Source organism: Gordionus sp. m RMFG-2023, chromosome 2 (genome assembly GCF_954871325.1).
Source record: "Gordionus sp. m RMFG-2023 chromosome 2, tfGorSpeb1-WG-v2, whole genome shotgun sequence".
Classification (NCBI taxonomy): domain Eukaryota; kingdom Metazoa; phylum Nematomorpha; class Gordioida; order Chordodea; family Parachordodidae; genus Gordionus; species Gordionus sp. m RMFG-2023.
The window spans coordinates 57,273,335-57,293,136 of NC_088776.1; the positions used below are offsets into that span (position 1 = coordinate 57,273,335).

The 19,802-nt window shown below is 31.2% G+C and overlaps 1 long non-coding RNA gene across 1 annotated transcript; it reads right to left on the minus strand.

Annotated features, from left to right (window-relative positions):
- Positions 1–1,878: 1,878 nt before the first annotated feature.
- LOC135924849 (uncharacterized) lies at positions 1,879–5,108 on the minus strand. Its single transcript, XR_010571426.1, has 3 exons — positions 5,043–5,108; positions 3,786–3,921; positions 1,879–2,194 (listed from the first exon to the last, which is right to left on the minus strand). It is a non-coding gene; the product is annotated as an uncharacterized LOC135924849 (long non-coding RNA).
- Between the last annotated feature and the right edge of the window lie 14,694 nt (positions 5,109–19,802).

Sequence of the window (19,802 nt, forward strand, 5' to 3'; positions counted from 1 at the left end):
ACATGTTAAATGTGAATATGTACCTTAGAAAAGTGACAATTGTCATAATCTTCATTTTTAAGTTTTTTCGAATTTTTTGAAGCAAATAGGTAAAATAGATGTTGTGAACATGTTAAATTAAATTTTCACTGAATATGTACCTTAGAAAAGTGACAATTGTCATAATCGTCATTTTTAAGTTTTATCGAATTTTTTTGAAGCAAATAGGTAAAAATATATATTGTAAACATTAAATTAAATTTTCAGTGAATATGTACCTAAGAAAAGTGACAATTGTCATAATCGTCATTTTTAAGTTTTTTCGAATTTCTTTGAAGCAAATAGGTAAAAATATATATATATTAACATGTTAAATTAAATTTTCAGTGAATATGTACCTTAGAAAAGTGACAATTGTCATAATCGTCATTTTTAAGTTTTGTCGAATTTTTTTGAAGCAAATAGGTAAAAATATATATTGTAAACATGTTAAATTAAATTTTCAGTGAATATGTACCTTAGAAAAGTGACAATTGTCATAATCGTCATTTTTAAGTTTTGTCGAATTTTTTTGAAGCAAATAGGTAAAAATATATATTGTAAACATGTTAAATTAAATTTTCAGTGAATATGTATCTTAGAAAAGTGACAATTGTCATAATCGTCAACTTTAAGTTTTTTTAAACTTTCTTTTAATCTTAGTGGTTTTTAATGTTATAAAGTTCAAAAATTTTATTTTTATAAAGATATTTCTATTGCCATTTTTTTTAACACCACGCTTGAAATGTATAAATTAAAAAACATTTTATTTATGTTTAAAGTCTTGTAAAAAGTTTTGGATATTTAAAGATTTTCTAAAATCATTGGATCTAGTAATAAGGTGTCACTTCAATTATATTTTATTCCAATGAGGAAAATATTATTTAAAATTGTTTTAAGCCTATTTAAAAAAATTTTGATATTGGAAAGATGTTATAAAATATTTGGATTCAGTAAGAAATTTTTTCTTTCATTACTTTTTGACTCCACCCTTAAAAATCTAGAAATATAAAATAAATTATACTTATTTTCAGACTAGTAAAAAGTTTTTATAATTAGAAAAATATTTCTAAACCTCTAATATTGATACTGCTATTATATTTCATTCTTTTTTTGTTAACTTGAACTTAGTTTATAATATTTGCTATTAGATATGAGTGGTATATCATTTGAAACTTTTTAAAGGATTGGTAGATAATAGGAAAATACAGGGAAAATTGAGCAAGGAACTCATTTTTAAATTTAAGACATTCAGATACATATATTTTTTCTAATCTTATAAAAATATTAATTATTATGTAACTATTATAAATTTTTTATATCAAATTTGATTTAAAACACAAGATTTTAATTATTATTTGATTTAAGATCATGGATATAATTCTTGACATTCATAATTTCTGAGTTTTACAAATATTTTGTTTACATATCACGATTGTTAAAGCGAGTGTTAGCGGGCCTTGCTAAACCCACTAAATACTTTCTACACTATTGCATCATTATAAATTTTAATTGAATTTTTTTCTTTGGTAATTGTGGATGACTTATGCAAAATCCAAATATTCATACTTCGTAGAAAAAATTTGGAAAACATTTAGATCTTCAGAGATACTACTAATTAGGAATTAAAAAATTTTTATCTATAAACCCCCCCCCCTTTTCTTTTTAGAAATATTAACTATTATTTTTTTAAAAATGATATATTTATTATTCATTTATCGCAAGTAGGCTCTTATATTTTATAAGTAAAAATTTACAAATGCAAAATAAATAAGGCACATTTTCATATCTTTATTATTTTCATAAATAAAAAATAAAAATTATATGAAATCAAATAACAAATAATGGAAAAATAACAAATTATACAAAAAATTCGTCACGCAAATTTAAAACATTAACATCCCATGAATTTATACATAGGCATTGTTTTAACGTTGAGGCTGACATCCTATTCCTCTTCTTAGTAATGGTTGCGCTGGCTCGAGAAAAAATACGTTCGCTTGCTACGGACGTAGTTTGTTCGCATAAGTAATCCTTGGCCATTGTCGACAGCTTTGGAAAACGATTAGCGTTTCGAGACCACCAATCTATAATATCAACAGAGGTTTGAGCAACCGGATCTGTTAAATATTCTTCGATTTCTTCTCCGTCTAAATTTGGCATAATGTATGATTTCCTTAATATAAAATATTTAAATTAAATTAACTATTTATTATATAATCAAATCCATTGTAAAACCTTGTAACAAATGAATAATATTATTGCTTACAAATTTTTAAAGGAGATGGATGGAAATGGAAGTTAAATTTAGTGGGGGGGGCTAAATATTTAGATGAAAAGTAGTTTTATTTCATCAAATCGAAAAATAAATAACATTAAAAAAAATAACATCAAAAAATAAGAAAAAAGAATAATGAAATGAGCCTACCAAAAGGACTAACCAGAATTTAGGGGGGGGGGGGGGGAGGGCTAAATATTTAGATGAAAAGTAGTTTTATTTCATCAAATCGAAAAATAAATAACATTAAAAAAAATAACATCAAAAAATAAGAAAAAAGAATAATGAAATGAGCCTACCAAAAGATGCTCTTGTGTCTAACGGGACGGTCCGGTTCCACAACACGGTTCTGTGGTCCGGTCCGATTGAAGACCGATTAAAGAAAATAAAAGTTTACAATACTATGATTAAATTAAATTTTTGGAAATGATTGAATATATAAATCCTAATATTAAAGTGTTCACTTATAATACCTTTCGAAAAAAAAAATTCTAAACAATTACCTAAGTAAAATGAGTCATGTTATATTCATACTAGCAAAATTGCCAGGAAAAACTTTTGTAGCTTAATAAAAAAAATTATATGGGACCGACCGGACCTAACCGATAGTCACACGGTCCGGTCTCTCCATTTAAAAAGTATCTGTTAACAACTCTGATATAATTGATTATTGAGTAGGTATTTTATATTTAACATGTATATTTTATTTTATAGTGCAATATATATCGTTGTATATTTAATACAAGATATATATGTGCAATGAATATGATTTTAGATGATCAATTTTAAACAAAATATATAAGTATGATGTCATACTATTATTTTTTTAAAAATGTAAATAGTTAGTTATAAAAATCATATAATTTGAAGAAACCATTTAAGGGAACAAATGAGGCCGTTATAAATGAATGCCCACGAGGCCGTATCGTAACGAGTCCGCCCCCTGCCGGCGCGGTTTGAATTTTTTAAATTATTAAGCCCGAACTAAATTATTTTTATAAAATAGGTCTCGGGCCAGGGATGTTTAATATATTAACTTGTAGTTATAAAGAATATTTGAGCAACCTAATTTAGCTAGTATACTCATGTTCTGAATAAATTTTTTCACTCAAAATAGCGATGGCACACTATTTCTACATAATTATAATTTTTAACTTAAATCTGAATAAATTTTTTCACTCCAAATGGCGATGGTACACTATTTCTACATAATTATAATTTTAAAAATTATTAATCAAAAGTAAATTTTTGCTGAAAAGTTGGCTTGAGCAACTCCTGAGCCAACTCATATGGCTTATTGAGCCAGCTTGTATCTGAGTAATTTTTCTACTCAAAAACTGGCTGAGTTCGGCTTAGCCCTTTTACAACACTAATATTTTATTACGTAAAAACAAAGGTACAATAAGGTAAAAAAAATATATTTAATTAAATCATTCGTTAAAAATTTTTATGCTAATTTTACGTATTTTATATATTAAAAAAAATTTACTTGATGATGTACTTATGCGATAGGTTTTGTTACACAAAGTACATTTTCTATTCCCTTTTCTCGGTGTATCCAAAAAAAATTTTTTGACACAAGGATCATTGGAAGATTTCAGCGGAACCAAACTTTGATCTAATATCTTTTTAAAAAAAATATCATTTGTATGATTTATATATGGGTCAGGATTTATGTAGCAGTCACTTTAGCTAACTGCAATTAGAGACCTTCATGGGTCGGGCCGGCCCACGGCATTATAAATTTTCTAGAGGGCCTGGGCAGGGCTCGTTGGAAATTTTTGCAAAAGGGCTTGGGCCAAAATTTTTAAATTCAAATTTAGCTTATTTTAAGGATATTTAATAGGACAAATATAACAAATCATTCTGATTTTATTAGTGCTATTTATCAAATTTCCTATACACCTTGGGAGAGTATATATTTTTTAAATCGGAAATTGGTATAATTTTACTTAACTTAACACAACGGCCTGGGCACGAAACAGCGAAAAAAGAAACAGCGAAAATCAGGGAATATTCCCAAAAATGTTCCCAAAGATGACCAACATTTTCGATATGACATTTATTTTCCCAAGTTAGCGTCATATTCAAAGCAAAATCCCAACAGTAGCAGAAAATTTAAAAACAATTGTTAGACGTAGACAAATAGAATAGATATTCAAGTAAACTTTTTATAATATTTGAAAATAAAATTTAAATTAGAAAACTCAAAAAGGACATAATTTCATAAACTATAAAGGTTATGAATATATACATACACCATAAAAAATCATAAGTATGAAACATGATATATCTTGCAAATCAAATCAAGGTACATAGATATCATAATCAAATTATTGCAAAAAGATTTTCTTTTAGAGTTTTATATTTATTGTAATAAATGTAATTTAGATGCAACTTTAATTGAATTGTAAATATTCCTTTAAACAATTAATCAAATAAATCTATCCATACAATTACAATGTAAATATTCCATTCACTTTTAATTTACATATTATTTATAAATATTGTTGAGATGATATATTATTACTAAATAAAATATTTCAGCATAAGTTAAGTATACATAAAATAATTTTATGGGCTTGGGAAATTTTTTAAATATTATAGCGGGCTTGGTAATTTTTTTAAATATTAAAAACGGGCCGGGCCGGGCCTGGGCTTAAAATTTTTTTTTACGATTGGCCTGGGCCGGGCTTGGTCCTAAAATCTAGGCCCATCAAGGTCTCTGACTTAAATATAATTTTACCTGAAAATCTTCACCAAATTGAGAATGACTTGAATTTTCAAATGGGGAATCCAAAAAAGATAGAATGTCAGATGGAGAGGAATCCATAATAAAAAGTAAAAAAAATTTTTTTAATTTATAAGAGTAAGGAAAAAATATTATATTTTAAAAGTAATAAAAATATTATATTTTAAGTAATATAAATATTATATTTTAAGTAAAAAAAATTAAGTAAAAAAAAATTAAATATTTTGAAATAAAATGACGGTTTATGGTATGGATAAAAAGGGAAGATTTGAAATGTAATTTTGTTATTTATTAAAAATAAGTCATAAAAAAATATAAATTGTGCATACCACGAATAAAATGATTATTTTATTGTTGACCATTTTTATTTAAAAGAAAGGAAAAAAAGAAATGTGTGTTTTGAGATAAATAGTTACAATAGGTCATATTGAAAAGTGATTTGGTTTTTGAAATTAAAATTATTAATTTTTACTATGTTGGTACAATAAGTTAAAGTATTTATTATAAATATATCATATTGAAAAGTGTTTTGGTTTTTGAAATTAAAATTAATGATTTTTACCATGTTGGTACAATAAGTTAGAGTATTTATTAAAATATATCATATTGAAAAGTGTTTTTGTTTTAAAATTAAAGTTAATAATTTTTACCATGTTGAATACAATATTTTAAGTCTTGATGCCTTACTAGCTGAATAACTATGTTTATAAGATTAACTATGGTTGATATAGTCCCAAAAAATGCTATGGATGCTCTGCATTATTTCAAACATATTTTAGATTAAATTCCCAATGTATTAAAAGGGTTTATAAACTCTTCCCATTAATAAACTAATGAGAGAACATCCTCTTTTTTAAGAAGAATAACAGAGGCCTGTAGAAGTACCATTTGCAGGTAACGACCCGGATTTTTTTTAAGGCCCGGCAGGGTTTTATTTAAAAAATTTTCAGGCCCGGCCCCCGCCTTTTTTAAAAATTTTTAGGCCCGGTCCGGCTTTTTTAAAAATAAAATTTTCAGGCCCGGCCCGGCCTTTTTAAGAAATTTTTTAGGCCCGACTCGGCTTTTTTGTAAAAATTTTTAGGCCCGGTCCGGCTTTTTTTAAAATAAAATTTTCAGGCCCGGCCTGGCTTTTTTTAAAATAAAATTTTCAGGCCCAGCCAAGATTTTTTTAAAATAAATTATATTTATTTTTGATTTTTATAGCGAATAATAACGATTTCAAATATAGGCTGTTCTAAAAAATACAGCCCGGCTTGGGTGTTTTTTTAAAAATTTTCAGGCCCTGGTCGGGTATATTTAAAAAAATCAGGTCTCCGAAAAACATACCAAGAAAAGGTTTGATCTTTTGAATATTCATAGGCATTTGACAACAAGCAAGAATGAGATAATTGAAAAATTAGCTCAATCACAACGAAGATTGGATTTTACATTGTAAATATATAACATACAAAATGCAATTATTCCTAAGCAACTTTTTGTGTAAAGGCTCAAAAAATTCAAATTTCTATTTTGGGTCATTTAAGTGATTTTTTACATATAAATTTTTTATAATTCACATTAATTTAAAATTGTGTATTAGAAATAGTTATTAGTCCTGATAAATTTATGCTTGATATTTTTAAAAAACAATAATATTTCTTCAAAAATTTTATTACCCCCCCCCAAGACCGAATTCCCGCGTACGCGCCTGAGTCGATATATTTGGTATAATATGGGATTCAAATCATATTACTTATATTTAAAGAGCAATAACTATTGTTCTAGTAATCGTCAGTTTAAGATTCTAAAAATATTAGCTATAGGGTTGTTAAACGGCTCGATTTGATCCGATTTTTATCACATCTAATATTTTAAGAAAAATATTGTCTAAACCTCTAGATTTTTCTGATAGTTGTTTAAATTAAAGGTCATCAACAGGCGAGTTATCTCATGCTAGCCTATGCCCTGCTATAAAAAATTATTTGAAATATTTTAACATCCTTACAATATATTTTTTTATCTATTTAATTTAAAAAAATTTAGAAAAACTTAAAAATGACGATTATGACAATTGTCACTTTTCTAAGGTACATATTCACTGAAAATTTAATTTAACATGTTCACAACATATATTTTACCTATTTGCTTCAAAAAAATTCGAATAAACTTAAAAATGAAGATTATGACAATTGTCACTTTTCTAAGGTACATATTCACTGAAAATTTAATTTAACATGTTTACAATATATATTTTTACCTATTTGTTTCAAAAAAATTCGACAAAACTTAAAAATGATGATTATGACATTTGTCACTTTTCTAAGGTACATATTCACTGAAAATTTAATTTAACATATTAATATATATATATTTTTACCTATTTGCTTCAAAGAAATTCGAAAAAACTTAAAAATGACGATTATGACAATTGTCAATTTTCTTAGGTACATATTCACTGAAAATTTAATTTAACATGTTCACAACATCTATTTTACCTATTTGCTTCAAAAAATTCGAAATAACTTAAAAATGAAGATTATGACAATTTTCACTTTTCTAAGGTACATATTCACTAAAAATTTAATTTAACATGTTTACAATATTTATTTTTACCTATTTGCTTCAAATAAATTCGATAAAATTTAAAGATAACGATTATGACAAATTTTAACGCAAGCCGACCAAGCAAGCCGACCCATCAAGCCAACCCAACAATCCCGACCCAGCAAGCCGACCCAGCAAGCCGACCCAGCAAGCCGACCCAGCAAGCCGACCCAACAAGCCGACCCAGCAAGCCGACCCAGCAAGCCGACCCAACAAGCCGACCCAGCAAGCCGACCCAGCAAGCCGACCCAACAAGCCGACCCAGCAAGCCGACCCAACAAGCCGACCCAGCAAGCCGACCCAGCAAGCCGACCCAGCAAGCCGACCCAGCGAGCAGACCCAACAAGCCGACCCAGTAAGCCGACCCATTAAGCCGACCCAGCAAGCCGATCCAGCAAGCCGACCAAATGGGTCGGCTCAACAGGCCCATTGGGTCGGGTTGGGTCGTGGTCGATTTTTCAACCCTGGCTCAGGGTTGAGCAGATTTCTACGACTTCGGCTCGGGTTGTGGGTCGTAAAAAACCAACCATTTAACAACACTACATAACGGCAATATAAAAAATATTAATAATAATAGTTATAATGTCAACAATCTCAATCGCAATAATTATATTCCTAATATATCTAGTTCTAAATCTAACTTCATGAGTCATGACAAGAAAAAGTCATATGCTTTCGATGCGGCAAGGCAAATCACATAGCAAAAGATTGTAGAACTCACGCTATACAGATGATTCTATCAGTGACTCCTCGCCTATCATTTCCTAATAAAGCTACCATTGATTCCAAGATAAAAAGTTTGTGGTTTGCTATGGAATTCGATACCGGTACAGCGTTAAGTGAGATAAATGAAGTTGCCTGGAGATCTATTGGCAAACCATATAACTATCACCTGTATTTAGTGGGGTATAACAAAATTAAAATAGAAGTATTGGATATATGTACAGTAAAAGTCGAAGTAAAAAAAAATATCTAAATTCTTACCTATTTTGTAGTTAAAGGAGAGAATTCCATTATTTTTGAAATGCCTTTTCTTAGATAATTCTAAGTAAAGGTTTCGGGAAAAGTTCGGATAAATAATATAAATTTGAATGTTCCCACTTTAAATACTATTACGTCAAAATTTCCTCAAGTTTTTAAATATATATAAAGAGAAATATTATTCCAACAAGCAGTTATCCGCTTATAACCGAACTCATTACGGATAGCTTTACCAGCAATAAGAGTTCTATTTCCGCTGGGTCTAACCTTTAAATCTGAGTTAGATAGACATTAAGACAAAGGAAGCGGTATCGAAAAGGTGGATCCAACAACAACTCCAATCAGTTGGGCTACGCCAATTGTTAATATCTCAAAGAAATCCGACGCCGTGCGGATATGAGGAGATTTTAGTTTACTAATCAACAAGTATTTTTGTCGACCTGACAAATAAAATACCGGGTGGTAAAACATTATAGACGATAAATTTAAGAAATGCATTTTGATTTGTAGTGAGAATATATGGACCTTTTAGTAATTTCGACTCATGTCGGCTATTTACAACTAGCTGATAACCCTTAAAGAATGACGGGGTTGACGGTACTAAATATATAGTTCATTAATATATTTTATAAAAATAATTAAAATTTCGAAAAAATAGGTAAATTTGTGGACCATACCTCACAAGATATGCTTTATTTCTGATTCATCTATCATCGAATAAGGAAGAAAGGCATGATAACCCGTCTTTACAATACATTGTGGACTCTCAGCATTAAGAAGGGGGTTAAAGAGATTTTGTTTAACCGCCAAACTGGAAATTTGAAATTGTAGCAGATTTTTTTTAAACGTCAAAAATTCAAACCATTCAGCTAGCGTCTACATGACAATATTTTCACTGGATGCAAACCCCTTTCAAAAATCTTTGCCTAGCCCCCTAAAAAAAATTTACCACCTTCGGCGGCGGTGTCTCATTATTTTTACCTTTTAAATTTATTGATACTCTTTTCAGAGAATTTATAAAGGATAACTTAAATTAATCTTTCTCTACTACCAACTATCCATATTTTGTGAATGTAAAGAATGTATTTTAAGAAAATAAATTCAATTAAAACCTCCATTATTTACAATGAAATAATTAATATGGCATTATGAGCTTACTGAAATGATAGCAGAAAGTTTTATTTGGAAAACAATGTGTATGATTGTTTGCAATATATAGATTTGGTCGATGAATTGTATTATAATAATTATATTCTATTATGTTGTGAATTTTAGAATTAATTTGCATAAAGATTTCTTTTGGATTTTGTTGTACTTTATATGTAATTTGCATAAAGAATTTTTGTGGATTTATTGTTATAACGCGTGATAAAAAGATTATATTTGAATAGTTATGATTAGTTATAAGAAGATTGAAAAGAGTATAAAAAGGCAAATTTTTACGATATAAAAGATCTTTGTTTTTTTTAAATTATTAATTTTTTTAATTAATTTTATTTTATTTTATTTTATTTTTTTATGATTTTTACTATTATAATTTTGAATAAAGAATTAAAGTTGATTTTATGATTTCGTAATTCCTAATTATTATTAATTTCCTTTTATATATATATATATTTGTTTTCTATTTTTATATTTAGGTTTTGATGCACAATGACAAACTTTGTCGTTGTGACAATGGTGTTGGAGAGCGGAGGAGACCGGCCCTTTACAACCTTCAGTCTGTGACCGGTGGGACAACAAGGAGATGTGTCAAACTGTATTCTAATACAAAAAAAAAAATTCCAGAAGAACGTAAGAAAAATATGTAAATAAAGATGAAAAGGAAAAATTATGTTGTTAAGATTATGTTTATGTAGGAATATAAAATCTAAAATTAAAGACAAAGGTAACATTCATAGTAGATAGAGATAATTGTGTTTAGTTATTTAAAGGTGATAATTAGGAATTTTATATTTAGAAGTTACTGGTAAACTAAAAACCAATGGAATTTTGAAACTAATAAAGACTTTTTTAGATTTTAGAATTATTATCAAGTGATCACTAGAAATAACTTTGACAAAGAAATAGAAACATAAATTGCGAAAGTTAATATTTAACTAATAGGTTGCTGAGATATAATAATTAAAAGATTCGGTGAATAAGATTAGAATATAACTTTATTGTTAGGAAATAGTTGATTAAATTCTTATTGAAGATTTACGTTTAACTTTTATTTTAAGGGCTGCGAGAGATAAAACAGCCTCAAGGATTAATGTGAATTAGTATATTAGGTTGTAGATTAACCAAAAAATCTTCATAGAGAGAATCGGCTTTTCGTCATTAGAAAATTTATGCCGCAATCGAGCTCAATTTGAGATCGGATTTTTATTTTGAATCATGAATAAGATTTAAGAAGAATCATACAATATTATTCTAATAATACAAAAGGAAAAACATGCTTTAGAAATATACATATCAGTTTTCAACAACGGTTGTGCGAAAGATTATAATGATTAGATTTCATAAGTTCTTCAAAGACGTGGGGTGAAAACCATAGTGATTAGAATTAAGAGGTTGTTCATAAACGTAAGTATGAAAACTTTTATGATTAGGTCATTGATTTCTCAACAACGTATGTATGAAAAGAGATTTATATATTTCAGCAGTTTTTTTTAAAGACTGAGTGTCAAAGAGTACATGAGGAAATAAATACACAATGATAATTTTTTTAAAAAGATAGGTTTTGATATATATTTTAGAATAGGATTTTTAGATATAAATTTAGACATGGCTGAATAGAAGATGAGATCAAGCTAAAGGATGAGTACAAGTAAATTTTTCAATGAAAATATGGGTCTAGGCTTCATTAAGGGGAGAGGGGTGATAGAATGTGATATATTTATATAATTTATTATATTTTGCTACGTATTATAAAATTTAAGATTTAGTATAATTTACGCCATTTATTAAAGGCAGAATTAGTTTAGAGGAGATAAATGTAGATATGTAAATAGATTATTTTAGGTAGAAGTAGATTAGATGTGATTACCCGATATCTCAGCAAGGGCAAACTGTCGTAGAAGACCCGAAAGTCTGAAAGATAGATACGATTACAAGAATTAGAGGCAACAACCAATCAATTACAAGAGAAAGGGGGAAAAACAAAAGTAGACGTTATGCTACAATAGTTAATCGCGGATCAATAATAGCCAATTATTATCGAGACTTGAGTCTAAGATACGGAAATCGACAATCATAGGAACAAGAATTCGTGAAAACCATCGTTTATCGCAGACCAATCGTTTATCGAGATAAAAAGCTAATCGTGGATTACAAGAGAATGATAGAAAACAAGCTACGATGAAACTGGATGGCATCGATAATCGTTCATCAAGCGTGGATCGTGGAAAACAAGCCTTTATCAAGTTCGTCAGTGGCCTACAGAGATAAAAAGCTGATCATTTCCCAGGGTGACAAGCGACTGAAAGAATTCAAAAATTTCAAGCGACAAAGCCTTCGTTAGAACTTAGAAGACAGCAAAAATTAAGAAGAATAAGTCGAGATCGAAAGAAGATTGATCATTCGCAGAATGTTGGGTCTAATTTAAGTAGGGAGGTGTTGTGAATTTTAGAATTAATTTGCATAAAGATTTCTTTTGGATTTTGTTGTACTTTATATGTAATTTGCATAAAGAATTTTTGTGGATTTATTGTTATAACGCGTGATAAAAAGATTATATTTGAATAGTTATGATTAGTTATAAGAAGATTGAAAAGAGTATAAAAAGGCAAATTTTTACGATATAAAAGATCTTTGTTTTTTTTAAATTATTAATTTTTTTAATTATATTTTATTTTATTTTATTTTTTTATGATTTTTATTATTATAATTTTGAATAAAGAATTAAATTTGATTTTATGATTTCGTAATTCCTAATTATTATTAATTTCCTTTTATATATATATATATTTGTTTTCTATTTTTATATTTAGGTTTTGATGCACAATGACAAACTTTGTCGGTGACATATTATAAAAGTATTAATTACTACAGCAATAAATTTTATCCTATTTCATCTCAAAATTTAATAGATAACCCCCCCCCCCAAATTAATCTTACCACCATTAAAGCAGCCTACCCCTTACCCCCATTAAAGCAACCTCCCCCCCCCCTCAAATAAATAGGATGCAAACTGTTCCTACCCCTCCCGCTCATGTAGACGCTGCATTCAGCAATCATATTAGGCTCCCAACCAGGATTTCCATTATTAGGAAATAATATAGGGTATACCATTGGGTCTGAATCTTAACATGTTAAGGATTATTAAAAAATTTATATCTCGATTAAAGGGACGTTCTCTAACATTATTTGTAGATAGATGAGATGTGCGATAATAAATTTGCCCATGAACTTTAAAACAGTAAGGGCCATTACCTGATAACTCTGAAATATGTGCCGTAATAGAACTATTGTAAGAATGAATATGACGCATAAAATTTTTGTGCAAGGTATTTTAAGAATTAGATAAAAGATTTTATAAATAATCAGGATATTGAATAAGTTTTACTTTACCCTTATTGTTATAAATAGTTTTATTATTTTTTTGTATGAGTCATGAAATATTTTTTTGTTTGAAATTTTATTTTTAATATTTTTTTTAGTTTCGCGCAGTCATCTTGAACGTCATTATATAAATGTTTTTAATATTTATTATGTAAAAAAAATAAATAAATAATAATTTAATATTTATAAAAAAAAATAATCTTATATAAACTAAAAAAAAAGTGGAAATTCATTATTAATCAATTATACTTTTTTTATATTTATTGTTTTAAAGAAAAATAAAACCATATATTCAAAAAAAAAAAAAGGTAAAAAAAAAATATACTGTTAAGTTAAACGTTTCTGTACAGTGAAATTCTGAAATTGGTGCCGTGTTTATACAAAGCAACCTGGTTAGTGCGGTTGTCGTAATATCATATAGTGGTATTTGAGTCTTCGAGTGTAAAATATCATATTGTGGTATTTGAGTCTTGAAGTGAAGTGTACATCGTCTTCATCTACATCTACGGTAAAATATCATATAGTGGTATTTGAGTCTTCGAGTGTAAAATATCATATAGTGGTATTTGAGTCTTGAAGTGAAGTGTACATCGTCTTCATCTACATCTACGGTAAAATATCATATAGTGGTATTTGAGTCTTCGAGTGGAAAATATCATATAGTGGTATTTGAGTCTTGAAGTGAAGTGTACATCGTCTTCATCTACATCTACGGTAAAATATCATATAGTGGTATTTGAGTCTTCGAGTGGGAAATATCATATAGTGGTATTTGAGTCTTGAAGTGAAGTGTACATCGTCTTCATCTACATCTACGGTAAAATATCATATAGTGGTATTTGAGTCTTCGAGTGTAAAATATCATATAGTGGTATTTGAGTCTTGAAGTGAATTGTACATCGTCTTCATCATCGACATCAGCTGTCCATTTATTTTTTTTTATTTTCTCTTCTCTCTCAAAATAATAAAAAAAAAGTCTTATCGTACGGAAGTGCTGTCCGAATTTTACGAGTTGTAAATCTGTTACACAAAATTTGCCCAAATTTTTGTCGTATCTTTAGACTTATTAACTGTAGATGTACATGTGTATTATTGGGTTGTTTACACTATTAATAATATCATATCTATTAACATTACAAATAACAAAAATTTTTATTTTGAAATTAATTATAAATTTTTTATAAGGTCGAAATGAAAAGTTTAAAATTTGTAAAATACTGGGAAATACAGTATAATATTTTTGGGGCATTGGTTATATTAGTAATATGGATGTGTAGCTTAATATGGGGAAGAAAGTTGAGAAGAAGTCGAAGTGTGAAAATAAAGGGGCAGACATTGACTATAGAAGGACATAATGGGGAAGAGGATGTTATGGGAAAGGTAACATGGTTCCCAGTGCAGGAGTTAATTAATGGGTGGACGGATAGCGAATTAGATAAATTAACATATAGGCCTGAAAGGAGAGATTCATATACTAATCAGAGATTGGGGACATATAGGGGACCTAGAGAAAGTTCACAGGGAAGGAGAGGAGAAATGAGACCCAACTTTGATTCAAGAGTAAGGGGGAGAATGAATTGTTATAATTGCGGAAGACAGGGACATATGGTCAGAGATTGCCAAGAAACGAAATGTTTTGAATGTGGAAAATATGGACATATAGCCACGTTTTGTTCAGGAAGACGTGATAAGCTACGATGTGCAGGTTGTGGTCGATTTGGTCATAATAGGGAGGAATGCAATGTGGGTAATTTCAAAACTAGAGGCGGTTTTCCGCAGAGGGACATGGGGCAAAGTGCTCCAAATGTTAGAATTATAGAAAGTGAAAAAAATAAAGAGGTAGGAGTACCATTTTTGGCTGTGAATAAAGAGCAGAATAGAATCTGTTTCCGTTGCCGGAAGGAAGGACATGGGGCGAGAGATTGCGAGTATTTGTGACTATATGATGGCAAAGAGCATGCCGCAAAGGTCGGGGGGCTTTGGGCGAAAGAGATGGAAAGATTAGATTATAGTGAGAAAGATTGGGTATCAAAGGGCATATATATGATACAAGAGGAAAGGATACATGATCCTTGCCCTAGAGTTTGGATAAATTTGAATGGAAATATGGTATCCATGTTATTTGATACCGGGGCAGCCATATCCGTGATGGGATATGAGAAATATCAGAGTATTTGGTCGGAAGGGATAATTAAACGGGAGGACATCAAGATCCGTCAGTTGGATGGATCAGAAGTCGAAGTGATGGGAAGGGTGGAGTTAAAGGTGGTATTAGAGAATAGAGTGGAGATTTTGGACTTATGGATAGTAGATCGAAAAGTAGAGTCAGTAGTGGGATGGGATTGAATCACCCGAATTGGTCCAGATTGTGGTTTTTGGGGGGTATTCGCATGGTGTGGTGTATTTTTACCTGTTGCAAGATATGAAGAAAATAGAGATATGAATTTGTGGTATGGAGAGAGATTGCCAGGAATTGAAACCTTTTTGGAAGGGGAAAGGAGAAGAGAGGATAATAGGGTTGTTAGAGACTGTAGGGGAGGTTTTGGGGGGAACTATAGGGGAGGTTTTGGGGGGAACTATAGGGGAGGTATTGGGGGGAACTATAGGGGAGGTATTGGGGGGAACTATAGGGGAGGTTTTGGGGGGAACTATAGGGGAGATATTGGGGGGAATTTTAGGGGAGGTATTGGGGAGAATTATAGGGGAGGTATCGGTGGAAACTATAGGGGAGGTATCGGGGGAAATTATAAGGGAGGTTTTGGGGGGAACTATAGGGGAGGTATTGGGGAGAATTTTAGGGGAGGTATTGGGGAGAATTTTAGGAGTTGTCGCGACTTTGGGAGAAAGGAAGAAAGAAATGATACTGAAGAACAGAAAGAAATTCATGATCAAGGAAAGTTTGAAGCGGAGCTGGAGAGATTGGCAGATGGGAAAATAATGTTGCCAGAAGAAGAGACTAGAGAAGATGATGATTTGGAACAAGGAAATACTAAGGGAACACATAGCCAACAAATGGAAATGGATGGAAAGGAAACGAGACGACGGGAAGAGAGGGAATTGCGGGATAGAGAGATAGAATTTGGTATGATCAAAGTACAAGAGGGAGTGAGAAACTTGATGAAAAATTACAAGGAGATTTTTGATGAGAAGTTGGGTTGTCTCCGAGATTATGAAGTGGATATCAAATTAAAGGAGGGATATGTGCCCAAGTTTTGTGCATTACGTCGGATACCGTTCGAATGGCGAAATGAAGTAGACAAGGAATTGGAGCAGTGGGTGCAGAAGGGCATTGTTTGTCCAGTGGAATATAGCGAATGGGCAACACCATTAGTACCCGTGAAGAAGGCCAATGGAAAGCTTCGTTTATGCGCTGATTTTCGGGTCACGCTAAACCCGTGGGTTGTGGAGATAAAATATCCGTTACCTCGGATTGAAGAAATATTAGCTAATTTAAAGGGTAGCATATATTTTTCAAAGGTGGACTTTTCGAACGCTTACTTACAATTGAAGGTGAAACCCGAGGTACAAAAGCTATTAACGATCACGACTCCGAAGGGATTGATTGTATGCCTTCTGTAGATTGCCGTTTGGACTTAGCGTGTCGGCTCCAATTTTTCAACGAACGATGGCGGCAGTTTTTCAAGGACTAGAGGGAGTATTTTACTACATGGATGACGTATTAGTGATGGGAAAGACTCCCGAGCAACACGAACGAAGATTGGAGGAGGTGTTCAAAAGGATCAAGGATAAAGGATTGCGGGCAAGCGTTGAAAAAAGTGTGTTGGGAGTATCAGAAATCGTATATTTGGGGCATAAAATCAATGGGAAAGAGGTCAGACCTTTAGACAAAAATATGGCAAATATAACAAGCATGTTGAAGCCTAATAATAAAGTGGAAGTACAAGCTTTCTTGGGAATGGTGAATTATTATCACCGTTTTGTGGAAGGCTTCGCGCAGATAGCGGCGCCGTTGTATAAATTGTTAAAGAAAGGAGAAAGATTTGAATGGAAGATTGAACAGGAGGAGGCTTTTGAGGAGTTGAAATTGAGGATGGAGGGAACCAGTACTAGTGTGTTTTGATAACGATGTGCCAGTGATATTGGTCCTTGATGCTTCGAATAGGGGTGTGGGTGGAGCGCTATTACATTGTATAGACGAATTGGAGAGACCTATTTTATTTTTCTCAAGAATCTTTAGAGAGGCCGAGACAAGATATTCAGTGATCGAGCAAGAAGCGCTAGCGGTTATATTTGGATTGACTAAATGGGAATACTTGATCGGACGTCGATTTGTCATATATACGGATCACAAGCCCTTGGTTCATCTTTTCAGGAAGGACAACAAGGAGCTCATGTTGTCGCCTAGGTTGCAGCGATGGCTATTGCTGGTAGGCAGTTTCGACGTGCAAGTGAAATACCGACGAGGAAGAGAAAATTACTTACCGGATATTCTTTCTAGATGTGGAGCGGGAGAGGATTGCGAAACGAGTAGGTCGAAAGATATGGATGAAGAGGATGAGCACGGGTTGATTAGAGCGATAGTCGGAATATCTAAAGGAGGACCAGTTAGATGGGAACAACTCAAAAATGCTACTTTAAAAGATCGCGAGTTGACGAGAATCAAAGCGTGCATATTGGGTCGGAAGCAATGGCGAGATGGGGACAAAAAGTTCAAGCAAGTGGAGAAAGAGCTAACGATAGTGGACGAGTGTGTGGTACGAGGAAGTCGGGGAGTGGTGCCGTCCAGATTGCGGGAGGCAGCAAAGGCAATGATCCATGCTGGACATCAGGGTATGGAACGAATGAAACAATGGGGGCGGGAATACGTATGGTGGCCTGGCATGAATAAAGAAATCGAGAATATGGTGAGAAGTTGTGAAATGTGTAATTCATGGGCAAGTATGCCTCGAAAGGACAAGAAAAGTATTTGGCCTAGGGCTACTCAACCATGGGAAAGAGTACACTTAGACTTTTTCGACTTCGAAAATAAAATATATCTCCTCGTAGTGGACGCTTACTCAAAATGGGTAGAGTATCAAGAAGTAAAGGGGTTAACAACGCAAGTAGTAATTAAGACGTTAAAAGATCTTTGGGCAAAGTTTGGGGTAGCGGAAATAGTCGTGTCGGATGGAGGACCCGCTTTTATAAGTAAACAATTTAAAGTTTTTTGTACTGAAACTGGGGCGAGACACATTTTGGCGCCTCCTTACCACCCAAGCTCAAATGGGCAGGCGGAAAGGATGGTGGCGGTGGTAAAGAGTTGGTTGAGGAAGTCGAAATATGGGGGTGGAGAGATTTGGATAGCGATTGCGTATTATAACAATAGTCGAAAGGGAGAGGAATTGTCCCCAGCAGAAAAGTTTTTGGGCCGTAGAACTCGTATTCAGTTGGATTTCTTAAGACCCAAACCGGCGCAGGAGGAAAATTCAATGGATAATCAGTGTGAATTTGTGAATGGTCAGACCGTATGGGCGAGAATTTTTGGAGGTACCCGAAAATGGGAGTCAGGAATAATTATACAGAACATGGGGCATAAAATGGTGAGAGTAAAATTCGTGGACGGAAAGGAAGGAGTTAGACACGTAGAACAGATACGGAAGAGAGTAGAGTCTGAAAGATTGAGATCTAGCCATGATGCGGCGAAGAGAGAGGGATAGATATCTTAGCAATTCTCGAGTTAAAGCACATAGAAAATAATAATACTAATAATGATAATTAACCCAAGATGATAATACCTCCGCAGTTCCGAGATTAAATAGAGAGAGGGATAGATATCTTAGCAATTCTCGAGTTAAAGCACATAGAAAATAATAATACTAATAATGATAATTAACCCAAGATGATAATACCTCCGCAGTTCCGAGATTAAATAGAGAGAGGGATAGATATCTTAGCAATTCTCGAGTTAAAGCACATAGAAAATAATAATACTAATAATGATAATTAACCCAAGATGATAATACCTCCGCAGTTCCGAGATTAAATCAAATTTAAAAAAAAAAAAAAAATCGATAATAATAATTAACCCAAGATGATAATACCTCAGCAATTCCGAGATTAAATCAAATTTAAAAAAAAAAAACAACAATTTTAATTTTTTTTTGTATGTTCAAGGGTTTTCATTTAATGGGGGCGTGTTATAAATAGTTTTATTATTTTTTTGTATGAGTCATGAAATATTTTTTTGTTTGAAATTTTATTTTTAATATTTTTTTTTAGTTTCGCGCAGTCATCTTGAACGTCATTATATAAATGTTTTTAATATTTATTATGTAAAAAAAAAAAATAAATAATAATTTAATATTTATAAAAAAAAATAATCTTATATAAACTAAAAAAAAAGTGGAAATTCATTATTAATCAATTATACTTTTTTTATATTTATTGTTTTAAAGAAAAATAAAACCATATATTCAAAAAAAAAAAAAAGGTAAAAAAAAAATATACTGTTAAGTTAAACGTTTCTGTACAGTGAAATTCTGAAACTTATGACAACAATAAGTGAATTTACCAGGTCTTTCTAAAAAATTAAAAGATTGACGAAATTGGCATATTAAATAGGAACACAGTTATATTGCTCCACTAATGGATTAAGTTTAGGGAAAATGCTAGATAAGAACTTTTGAATTTTTTTTCCTAAATCTT